This window comes from Marmota marmota, unplaced genomic scaffold (genome assembly GCF_001458135.2).
Source record: "Marmota marmota marmota unplaced genomic scaffold, marMar, whole genome shotgun sequence".
In the NCBI taxonomy this organism is placed as follows: Eukaryota; Metazoa; Chordata; class Mammalia; order Rodentia; family Sciuridae; genus Marmota; species Marmota marmota.
In genome coordinates, this window is record NW_025999960.1 from 12239418 (window position 1) to 12251446 (window position 12029).

The 12029-nt window shown below is 32.4% G+C and overlaps 1 protein-coding gene across 1 annotated transcript in view; it reads left to right on the forward strand.

Annotated features, from left to right (window-relative positions):
* The first annotated feature begins 62 nt into the window (after positions 1-62).
* Arid2 (AT-rich interaction domain 2) overlaps positions 63-12029 on the forward strand; it is a 177320-nt gene continuing 165353 nt past the window's right edge. Inside the window, exon 1 of the mRNA XM_048802581.1 lies at positions 63-808. The gene's annotated coding sequence lies outside the window, so the exon portion shown is untranslated. The remainder of the gene's footprint in view (positions 809-12029) is intronic.

The window sequence follows — 12029 nt, forward strand, 5'->3', positions numbered from 1 at the left end:
GCCCGCTCATCAGCTCTGCCGCCGCTGCCGCTCTAGCACAGGCGGAGACACAGAGACACACAGACTCTGAGAGCAGTTTTCGTGCAACTCAAAATTAGCGCGGGCAGGTTTAACATCGATAATCGGCTGCGAAATGATCTCGGCTGCCGGGGGCACCGCGTCGGCCCGGTCGCCCTCGGTTTATACAGCTAACAAAAGAAACCAGGACCTGTCTCCAAATAGCCATCTTAGGCTTCAAGGCTAGGCAGAAGCTGTAGGCCTCAAAGAAGGGCCTATGGAGATGGATAGATCTGGGAGAGGGATCGGAATCGGATCCGGCCCCGGCCCCCCCAGAACCCGCGGATGTCGCTGTCCGGAACAGTATTGATCCTTTTGAACTTTTTTTTTTTTTTCTTTAAGTGTAAACGGACCGCGTTGAGATTTAAAAGGGGGCGACAGAGGGACTTGCGATTGGTTATTGTCCGGGCTTCAAAAACAAAACAAACCCACCATACCCCCCCAAACAAAACAAGTGCTGCTAAATACAGGGCTTTCTGGTGAAAACACAGTGATTCAAGCAGACCTTGCTTAGTAACTCTTACGGATCGATCTGAACCAACCAGTGATGCCTTAGTGTCTACAGATCTCTGCAGAATGGGTATTTATTTCATGGTTAGGTTAGGTTTTTCTTGGATTGAGCACTTTCAGACAAGTGTGAATGTTTTTAACAGGTTTCTGAGAAGAATCAGTGGGGAGAAATTGTTGAAGAGTTCAACTTTCCCAGAAGTTGTTCTAACGCTGCCTTTGCTTTAAAACAGTATTACTTGCGGTGAGTAGTAGAGACTTTTCCACAGTATTTGGAAATAAGGGACTTATGAGAAGTTTTTCTTTTTTTCCAAAACAAAAAGCAAACCTTGCACACCAAACAGTTTCTAATCTCTTGTTAATTTTATTCGGAGAAACATTTAATGTCAATAAGATGAGGGATTGTAGGAAGGTAAAGTTTTCCTCACTCATTTTAGGATTATTTACATTTTTCATACAAAATCATTACAGGTGACTTCTCACTCCCTATCTTGGTAAACATTCTTTTGTGACATTGTTACTGATTGCTTGATATCCACTGAGGGGCAGAAAGGTGATGCTTAGTAAAAGAGTTAATATAGTTAATGAAACTTTGTAACCTTTGGGAAATTTTTTTTCTTTGTTTTGGGAACTCCTTTTACCTTTTAAAATTCGGACTTTCAGAATTTAAGGAAAAACGAAACGTATGGTCTTGTACTGAGTCATTCAGTAGTATTTCAACAGAGTATTTCTGCCTATCATAATATGTAGGTGCCTTACATGACCAGGATTATTCTAATTTTTTTGTTGAATTTCTGAGCCACCTAAACATGTTCAGGATCTTCAGAAAAATGAGGATAATATGAAACTACATACTATTGTTTGATTTTTCTTTTATTCTTTCCCTTATGTTTTGATTGCTTATTTGACAAAAGTAAATTTCATATTCAGTTGGTATGTGATATACTCTAGATAATATCTTTTGTAATATTTTTATTTTTTTCCTCCCAGTTTTATTCTAGGAATACTTTCAGATTGTAATTTACTATGAAGTCATGTTTTTATTTTTGTTTATTTACCCATGGAGGGTCCTTAATTGGTTGATATTTAAAACTAAAATAATAATTTTTGCACTTAGTACTTTCTAATAAATATTGATAATAGTGAGATTACAGGATATCCTTCTGTTTTTGTTAGTGGCTTCTGCATAATTTGTTTTGTATTGCTTCAAATGCTCTCAAGAGTTATTCTGTATTATGTTCAGCATTCTGAAATAGGAAATGCAGTAATTGCACAGGTGTACTTTCTATTGGCTATCTTAGATTGACATCAGGCTTGAAGCTGAAGAATTCACAGAACTTTGTGGAGTAGTTATTGAATTCCATAGGAAGTCTAGAAGATATTAAATATGGTTAGTTGTTACAGTGTGTGTTATGTGTGTGTGTGTGATGTGTGTCAGAATACATCTTAAAGGGATAAAAATTCAAAACTCAAACAAAACTGATCTCCCACATTGCTGATTTAGTAATGGGGTGAGAAATAGGAATTTTATATCTGTGATGATAGTCATTGGCTCATTTTCATTTCTAATACTGAGAGGAACATGTTAATACATGTTCTGGTTTTATGCCAATCGGAATATTTGGATTTTGTACTGTTTAAAATACATATTTTAAAGTTATGCCTGGTATGTGTTTGATTGATCGATTGAAATTTAATATCCTAAAGATACTGTATCATATTTGTGGCTCATGAGATGTGTATTTTTTAATTTTTAATTACAGACTAACAGTTTTAGCATAATCAATTAAATGTCTGGGCTTCAGTTTTTTATAAAAGTTAATCATAAACACCAGTTGTCATTTCTGTCATGGGATTATATCATCCTTTAATTATGCTTATAAATACTATTTTGACTATACAGTTTCAAGGTTGTTTGTAAGTATTTTCATTGTTCTCTGATCAATTTGGGCTTTTCTTGTTAGAAACTGCTTTTTGAACTATGTCCTTAGCTAAACTTGTTTTTCCTCCATATGTCATTCTCCAGGTTTGTTTTTGTAGGGTTGTAGCTAGGCTACTAGGAAAAAGTTGAAGCATTTGTTTTGGAAAATAAACCATGTGAAGATTTGCATGGCTTGTTAAAAAAAAAAAAAAAAAAAAAAAAAGAAATATGCTGGTTAAAAATTGAGTACTGTCAACCTTGTAAGAATTTTCTCTACTGGTGTAATATTGCACAATCAGAGGATATTTATTATGCTGGGTTTTACACCTACCTCAGAAAAAATCTTAACTGACAGAATAAATGTCAAGCTTTAACAGTATTTTTGTTACTTAACCATGATAGTACCCTTTCATGGTAAGAAATAGTGATCAGGTGACTTTATAAGTTACCTCTTTGCTACATCAAATTAAATATCATGGTTTTTGATGAGCAGATAATGCGGCATGTTTTATAAATCGCATGTAGAATAATTTTTTAATATGAGCTGCTTTTTCATTTGATCTATTATAACTGTCATTACATATGTTAGTTCTACTTTCTCTACAAGTTTAATATTTGCTCATATTCCTTGTGATTTTACTATTAATTGGATGAATGGCTGTTAGTCTGGTATCTTACATGTTTTCATAATATTATAAACATTTAAATAAGAGCAAACTACTGACCATGACTATGCTCTAACACTTATGTTTTTTTTGATACAAATATAGTCATTAAATATAGAGAGATTTGAGTTCAATGGTCTGACAAAAGTTTGCTTGGTTTTATCAGACATACATTTATTCATGTGTAGATTGTCTGTAAAGATTTCTTGATCTCAAAATGAAAATGCTGTTGATAATTTGTTTTAACATTGGCATTTAACTTTTAAAAACTAAATGCCTACTGATAATGTGTAAAAGTCGTATATTTAAAAATTGGGTATTAGTTGGCTGGGGATGTAGCTCAGTAGTAGAGTGCTTGCCTAGTATGCACGAGGCCCTGAGTTTGATTTCCAGCACTGCTAAATAAACATAATAATAATAATAATATTAATAATTGTATATTAAGCATCTGTGATATTTGTGTTCTTATTTACTTTTAGTTTCTTTCTTGACATGGACATCTTAATATTTTGCACAAATGTTTGTTGGAATATTTTTGGAAGTATGAAAGGATAATTTCCTAAATTTTATATATGGAGAAATTAAAGAAAAAATTTAAATGTTTGAAGGTCATACATAAATTGGACATAAAAGTTGTGTTTATGGTATATGTTCAGTAGTATTTAATCAGTCTTATAATTCATATTGTTATGAAGGTGATTTTGATAAATTAAAATATTAGGAAATTTATGTCTGATGTGTTCTATATTTAATTAGCAAATTTTATTTTTTGTTCTGTTTTGGTATTAAGATTGCGATATTTGCTACTCCTTTTTGGGTTAAGAATTTGAAGCTTTTTTTTTTTTTTTAAAATGAAGATGTAGGTAAATATTTCAAATATTTAGTTGAATTTTGTTTTCACTTACTGATCCCAGTAGTACAACTATAGTCAAGGTTAACTTGATATTTCCATATAAGTTTAGAAAACTTGATTTTTTGGAAAGGAGATATCTTATACATTGAAAATTTGTTCAAACTGTTAGAAGTTTTCTTGCATTGAAACTTGTAATAGTAAATGATTTTTAAAAAATATATACCTACCTTTAGTATAATCAGAAACATAATTGTACAGTTGCATTCACCAGAGTGAATTTTCAATTGAATTATGAATTTATTGTCCTTTTTATTTCTTGGTAAGTAAAGCCCTTCTTTAAGTTATATCTATAGATGAAGTTTAGATTTATCAGTTGAGTGACATGAATATGTGTTCTGTAGTATCCACCATGTAGATTAGTTATTATAAGTGAAAGCCTTTTATTGGTTACTTGAAGTTAAGTGAAAGACTTCAAGATTGTGATAAATAAGTAAATAAAGTAACACATTGAATTTACTTAACAGACTGAATAAACAGATAATTCTCTTTCAAGAAAAGAAAGTAATAGACTGGGGAAACAATTGTGTCTGAATAAGTATTCATGTATGTATTTTAAATTTAATTTTATAAACTCAAATTTTGGATAAACCTGATTTTGCTATTTTCTAATACTATGTTACATTTTTGAAAGGCATGTGGACTTCGAAAGTAGGAGTAGAAAGTGGAGAATGTTGAAAGACTGTTCAGAGCTCACTTAGGTTAATGTTGGTGTCTTGGAATCAATGTTTTCAGTATCTCAGAAGCCATGTTTTCAGACAGCTTAGATTTGCCTAAAGTAGGAATCGTCTACTTTTTTCTTGATAGGTAGTTCACTGAGGTTACAGATTTTGCTGAGGATACAAACTAAGAATTTCATAACTCCTAAAATGTTTACATTCTTTTTTGCATTTAAATTTTCTGCCTTGGTTGTTAACTAAAAATGTCTAATCTTGAACAGAGGCATTCTTTTATATTTCTACTTTTCTGTTCTGTTGTGGTCTTCGTATTTTCATAGTTGATTGTATGCAAAATCCACTATAATGTCTTTGATAGAAAAGTCTATCACTATTGTGGATCTCTTATATTCTCCAACTAAATGAAATTGGAAGTTGGGAAGGGAAGGAAAAACAAAGATTTTAATTCCTTGGAATTTAACTATATTGTCAAGCAAATACTTAATATGTATTAAGAAAACTTTTTATTCTTATTTATGAAGGCTGCTTATTGTGCATTTTCTAGGCCTACTAAAGATAAATGATAAAAATGAATTTTGCCTGAATTGGGAATTATGAAGACATATGGAGCAGGATAGAGTAGGGGGTGGTAAAATAGAGTAAGAGCTGCTTCTTTGATCTACCACCACCATCACCACCACCATCATCATCATCATCCTCCTCTTTGGTATGCAAGGTCAATTACAGTAAAAATTCCAACTAGCCTCTGTGAAACACTAGTTTTCCTGAAATGTTAACATGTTTTCTTGAAATGAAGCCTAATGATCTGAGCAGTAAAGCTAAAGTTGGGTTAGTTTACACAGTATTTCTTGAAGACTTTGTTTTGTTAATGTGTGTTGTGATCTCCAGAAAATTTGGAGATTCACACTATTTTTTGTCTCTTTTATCACCTCATAGTGAACGGTTTTCCCCAAACACCACTACACTGTTAAAATGTTACAATACCCCATGCTTGAGGAAGTCCTACTAAGTTATTCTGAACACAGTTTGGGAAATTGAGCCCAGGGGCACTTAACCATTGAGCCACATCCCCTTTTTAATATTTTATTTAGAGACAGGGTCTTGCTGAGTTGCTTAGCACCTCACTAAGTTGCTGAGGCTGGCTTTGAACTTGTGATCCTTCTGTTTTAGTCACCTGAGCCACTGGGATTATAGGTGTGCACAACTGCCATGCCCGTAATGGTTTAGTCTTTACACTTAAGGCTCTTATTTGAACCAGCAACCCCCAAAAGTTAAGTACCTGCTCCTTTTTCCCCCTCCTGTTCATCATTCTAACTAGATTCTGCTTTTTAAAAATAGGATGTTTGTACTTGAAATTTTGTTTTTAAAATTTGTCTAAACAAATCTCTAGCGAATCATGGCAGAATTATTTATCAAATTGTTTGGTACAGTAATAATTACTTTTGTTGAATTACAATGCTAGTCCTGATAAAAATTAGTGTTTGCTTCACTACCATGACTTCAAAAACTGAAGTCATATCATGAATTTTGATATTAGGGAAAAGCTGTTTAGAAGTTGAGACTGGTTTAAGGACCAACCTTTACTGGTGTTTTAACAGTGGAGATGTTCGTATTAAACATTACCTTTAAATATTTTATGGCTTGAAATTGTAAGTGCAATTTTTATGGAAATGACTTGAATTTAAAGTAAATACATGTAATATTATTAGTTCATATGTTCATAGTGGAGTCAAAAAAGTTCACAGCTTCGTTTGGCTTATTCAGAAGTGCATAAAAATGCATATGTGGTAATCAGTATTGGTCACCTATCATAAAATTTACTAGTGTGTTATGGAGGAAGTAAAACTTTTAGGGGTCTTGTAATAAAGAGTTGGTAAAAAGCAAATTTTCAATCTCAGCATTCAGGTTATGAATTTCATTAAGCTTTCCAAGAATTGTTTCTAAAATGGGATCAGACATTTTTCTTTTTCAAAACAAAGAAATTTCACTTGGGCTTGGATAATATTGCATATTCATTATGCTGTGAATTCAGAGGGTTTATTCATTTTTACAAAATACATGCCCATTTGACTAGGTACATTGCAATAACCTATTGCTGGAACTGAAATCTCTAGATGATGTCTGTGAATAGCTATTACATTCTGAGATGTTGCCCCCAAATGGTAGATCCATGATTCCATTAATACCAATGACAGTGTTTGCAGTACTCTACTACTTATTGCAACAGAAATTTTGGAGGGGAGGGCAGGAAGAATGTGTTGCTTTTGATGTTTGGGCTATTTAAATCTTGTAAGTCTTTAACAGTTCCCTTTCTCTTTTCACATTGTGCCATTGATTTGTTTAAACTAATTGGGTCATTAGTCATTTAGATTGTCCCAAATTCTGGATTTGGTCGATTACTTCCTTCTAGTGTCAATTAACTTGTTCCTCTATCCGGTATTATTTCTTGAAAATTAATTTATCTAAAGGTTGGTAACATACAGCTTCAATATTTTAGATATACTTCATAAGTAGTGCTTTGCTTTTCATCATATCACAAGGCTTATAAAGTTTAGTTGTTTTCATTTAGTAATGCTAAGATTGATCAGTGGTTTTAGCTATTAATAGTCTAAAACTTTGTATTTTTAAAAGAATGCCTCAGGTGATTCTTAAGTACACTAAGTTTGAGAACAGTTGATCTAAGTATTGTAATGAAACCAATTTAGTTGCTGAGATAACTGGTTTAACTTGGCATCAAAACATTGGCCAGGGCTTCATCCAGAACAAAACCTCCAGGGGACAATCTGGTCTAGGGGCACCTGCTTAAGCTGCACCTGTCATTTCTAAGCAGAGCCTGGACACACCCTATACTTCATGTCTGGGCTTCAGGGAAGGTAACAAGAACTCTATGTCAGTTAAGGGAGTGGGGGAGGAGAAACAAATGAACTATCAAATCCTAACTTATCTTGTTTTATAAATTGAATTTTAAAAAATTAACTAGAAATAAGTTTTCCTTTAGTCATTTCTAAATGGATAATTTTCTTAATGTATAACTTTTTTAAATATAGGTGTTGAAAATATTCTTCCAAGATGGGATACATTTGTTATATTGAGTTTATTAAATCCTTGTCTTGGTGAGGACTATTTCAGTACTACTTAGGGAAGTTAACATGTGAATTCCTATAAAAATAACAATACTAATAAATAGTTTGTTTAATGCAATATCTTCATTTTTCAAAAACATTTTCTTTGTGAGACTTTTTTTCCACATTTAAGAAATAATTGCTGTTAGTCTTAAAAACATATTTAGAAAAGAATTATTTACACCACTCAAACTTTTCTTTCTGAGGCATATGGGTTACTTCTTGAAAGAAACAAATAAAGAACAATCTCTGGTTTGTATCTAACTCCTAATCTTAAATGTCAGCCACAATTGCCAGTCAGGAAATATATTTTACATATTTTCAGAACACACCGTCCCACTTCTTTCCCTGGGAATAGACCTACTTTACATTTTTAAAGCATTATCTTAAACATACCCTTCTACCCTATAATGCACATTTGCTAAGTATCTTTAGGTATATACCGTGTTCAGGTATGTATGACTTTTGTTTTTGCCAGTAAATCACTTTTTAGTACCATTTAACAGGGCTAAGCTGTAAAGTTGTTTTTTTAATGAAGGAGAATTTGAATTAAGCTGTATTGATAATTCATTGTTTGGATATACATCTTATTGTAAAATATGGCAAGTGTCTATAATTCTGGTTTTGCATTCTTATCATCATACTTGATCAACTTTTTCTTACTGTGCTCAGTGGTTAGTTGTTATGTGCATGGAGATGTTGTTTTTTATATAATTATAATGGATTTTCTTTCACAGTAAAGTATTCAGGTTGAAATTTTATTTTGTACTTCTGCAAGTAATTAATTTCAAGTAAGTAAAATGTTAGTATAAATATGTGAGGTCAGTGGGAATATTATTCTGTCAAAATGGGTAAAGATTGGGGATATAGATTGGTGGTCTAGTGCTTTTCTAATATGTAAAAGTTACTAGATTCAATCTTCAGCACTGCAAAAACAAATAAATGAAAATGTAAAAAGAAAATAATATGGTAGAGGCCATAGTTTAGGGCTCTACACCTAGATAATACCTAACAATACCAACAATGTCTAATTCCTTAGTATTTTAGACTTGTGGCTGAATTTAAATTTCTCAGTAATAATACCCAGATTCAGCTGGGGTTGTGGATCAGTGGCACAGCGCTTGCCTTGCACATATGATCCTCAGCACCATATAAAAATAAATAAACAAAAAATAAAGATAGCTTAAAAAATAATAATACCAAGGTTGATCACACTTTCCATGTTTCATAGATTGAATTTGCTTGAGCTTAAATCAGACTGTGTAGTTCTTTGTAAATAGTAGTTAGTACTGTAGTCTGAACCTCCAAGTGTGCTCACAAGTAATAGGAAACCTGTCAACAGTGCTTATAGTTTGATATAAGGCTTTCAGTTTATACCATTAAAGAGTCAAACTTGTGAATTTTGGAGTCCTTTTTTCCAGCTAGCTCCACATTGGAATATATTAATTCAATCTAGTAGTAAAAAATTTGTCTGATTTTTGGGATAGTCCAGTTGAAAGGGATAGTCATTCATTTTTCTTTCCTACGCCATCTTTTCTCTGTTTAAAATGGTTAATTATTTATTATTATTATTATTTGTAGTATTAGGGATCAAATCCAGGGCCTAGCACATGTTAGGCAACTGCTCTACCACTGAGCCACATCCCCTATGCTTATTTATTTATTTTTTGCTACCTGCATGTGAACCTTTATTTACAATTCATCTAGCTCTATCAGTTCATTATTATTTTGTCATTTTTGCTTTATATATTTGTTTTTATACAGTATTGTTACTATTATTGCTCTTTAATCAGTTGATATCATTACTGATATAGTGACCTGTAATTATTTTAATCATATTATCCAAGAATAAAAACATTCTCTAATGTAAAAATGTGCAGTTATCAAATTCAGAAAATTTGAACATGAATACAACTGTATTATCTAACATACAGACCTTAAATCAGATTTTGCAAGTTGTCCCAAATGTCTTTTATACCACTGCATCCCATCCATGATCATATATTACATTTAGTTATTTTATTTCCAGTGTTTCAGCTTTTCTGTATCTTTTATGATGTTGCCTTTTTTCTTTTTTTGGTACTGGATTGAACCCAGGGGTCTTAACCACTGAGGCAGGTCCCCATTTATTTTGAGACAGGCCCTAAGTTGCTTGGGGTCCTGCTAAATTCTGAGGCTGGCTTTGAACTTGTGATCCTGGGACTACAGGCATGTGCCACCACACCTAGCATGATTTACCGTTTTAAACATTATTGGTCAGATTTACTATAAAATTTGCATCTTTCTGGCAATTTTTTTTTAGGGTCAGATTTAGGTTAGGCATTTTTGGCAAAAGGCACTAGATATCCTTTTGTTCTATTATTGCTGATGTTAATTTTGGTTAAGGTGGTATTCTCCTGGGTTTTCCACTGAAAGTTTTTTTTTTTTCTCTTTTGTAATTAAGTTAACCTATGGGAAAATACTTTGAGACCATGAAAATATCTTGCTCACCATCACATTTGTACCTAGTCTTAATAACAATTGGTGTTCTTGCATTTGAATCAATTATTACTGTGATTTTTGCATGATACTTATTTTCTAATTCTTTCATTCCTTCTGTATTTATAAGCTAGTAGTCTACAGTAAGGGGATTATTTTCATTCTTATTTATTCATTAGATTTTCATTTTATATAGTTTTTAAAAATCTATTTTTGCTATGTGTTTGCTGCTTGAATTTGGCAGTGGGAGCCCTTTCAGAATGGCTTTCCATTGTCTTTTTCAGATGTGTATACACACACACACACACACACATACACATATACATATATATATTTTAAGCCTTTCCTTGTTTTCTGATAATAGAAGATCTACTGGGGTTGACTTGTGTTTTGCTTACATGGCTCTAGAATCAGCTATTTTCTCTAAGAAGTCTTGTTTCTTTTAGTGTGGAATGGTACATAGAAACCAAGATCTGGGTAATAGATATGTTAGTTGTTATTGGGTAATTTTTTCTTCTAGGCTCTTCTAGAGGACAGTGCTAGGAAATACATTTATTTTATATAAAAGCATTTGTATTTTGAAAATCATGAGGCTGTGTTGATACCTCCAATTACAGTCCACATAATTTTTTTCCCCTTCTTCCTTTACCTGTAATGGAAACTCTAAATCCTACAACAGTATATTTACTCATTTCTCAGTTCTATAATACATATGAAATATTTTCAGAATTCTTACACCCATATCACTACCAAAATCAAACCTACCAAATAGAATAGATTTGTTTGCAATTCTTTTTTGTGTTTGGACTGAACATACATTGTTAGAGGTTTGGCCTAAAAAAAAAAAGAATTCACTGTATAGCCCCGCAGGGTGGCACACACCTATCATTCCAGGTACTGGGAAGGCTGTGGCAGGAGGATCTCTTCAACCCAGGAGTTCAGGGCCAGCCTGGGTGATATAGGGAGATTCTGTGTAAAAAAAAAAAAACAAACAAAATCACACCACAATGGTGGGGTTATTTTTCCTGGGTGTTACTCACTTAAAATATAATAAAATTATTATTTTCCCATCTGTATTCAATTTTGTTTTCCATTCATCCTTTAACTTCATTCATTTAACTTCATTACTGAATGTTAAGATTTCTAACAGCAGAGTTTAAGAAAAGGTGTACTTGGAGGTTACTCCCTTGCTTTCCTTATCTTTTCTATTCGTTCCCACTCATGCTTAGTTGTTAATCAATTTTTGTAGTTTCAGGGTATCCTTCTTTTGTTTCTTTTTGCAAAAATGAGGATGTACACACACATATATAAGTTATATATTAGTTTTCATTCTCTAAATGAAGAAAGCACTTCTTTTGTATTTTGCCTTTCTTCACCTTAATACTTCTTGAAGAACTTAACAGTAAGTTTATAGAGTCTAGTTTTGTTTTTTTTCCCCCTTTTTTAGGCAATTGCATAGTGTTCCATTATGTGTGTGCATCCTACTTTACACAACCAATCCCCAATATAATGGCATTTAGGTTATTTTCAGTATATTAGCATAGTATATAATGATGAATGATCTTCTCCATATCTATTATACAAACCTATTTTTGAATTGTTGCAGATGTATCTTCAGAGTAAATTTCTAAAGTGGGAATTGAAGTAGCAATGGAAAGATATATATATATATATATATATATATATATATAT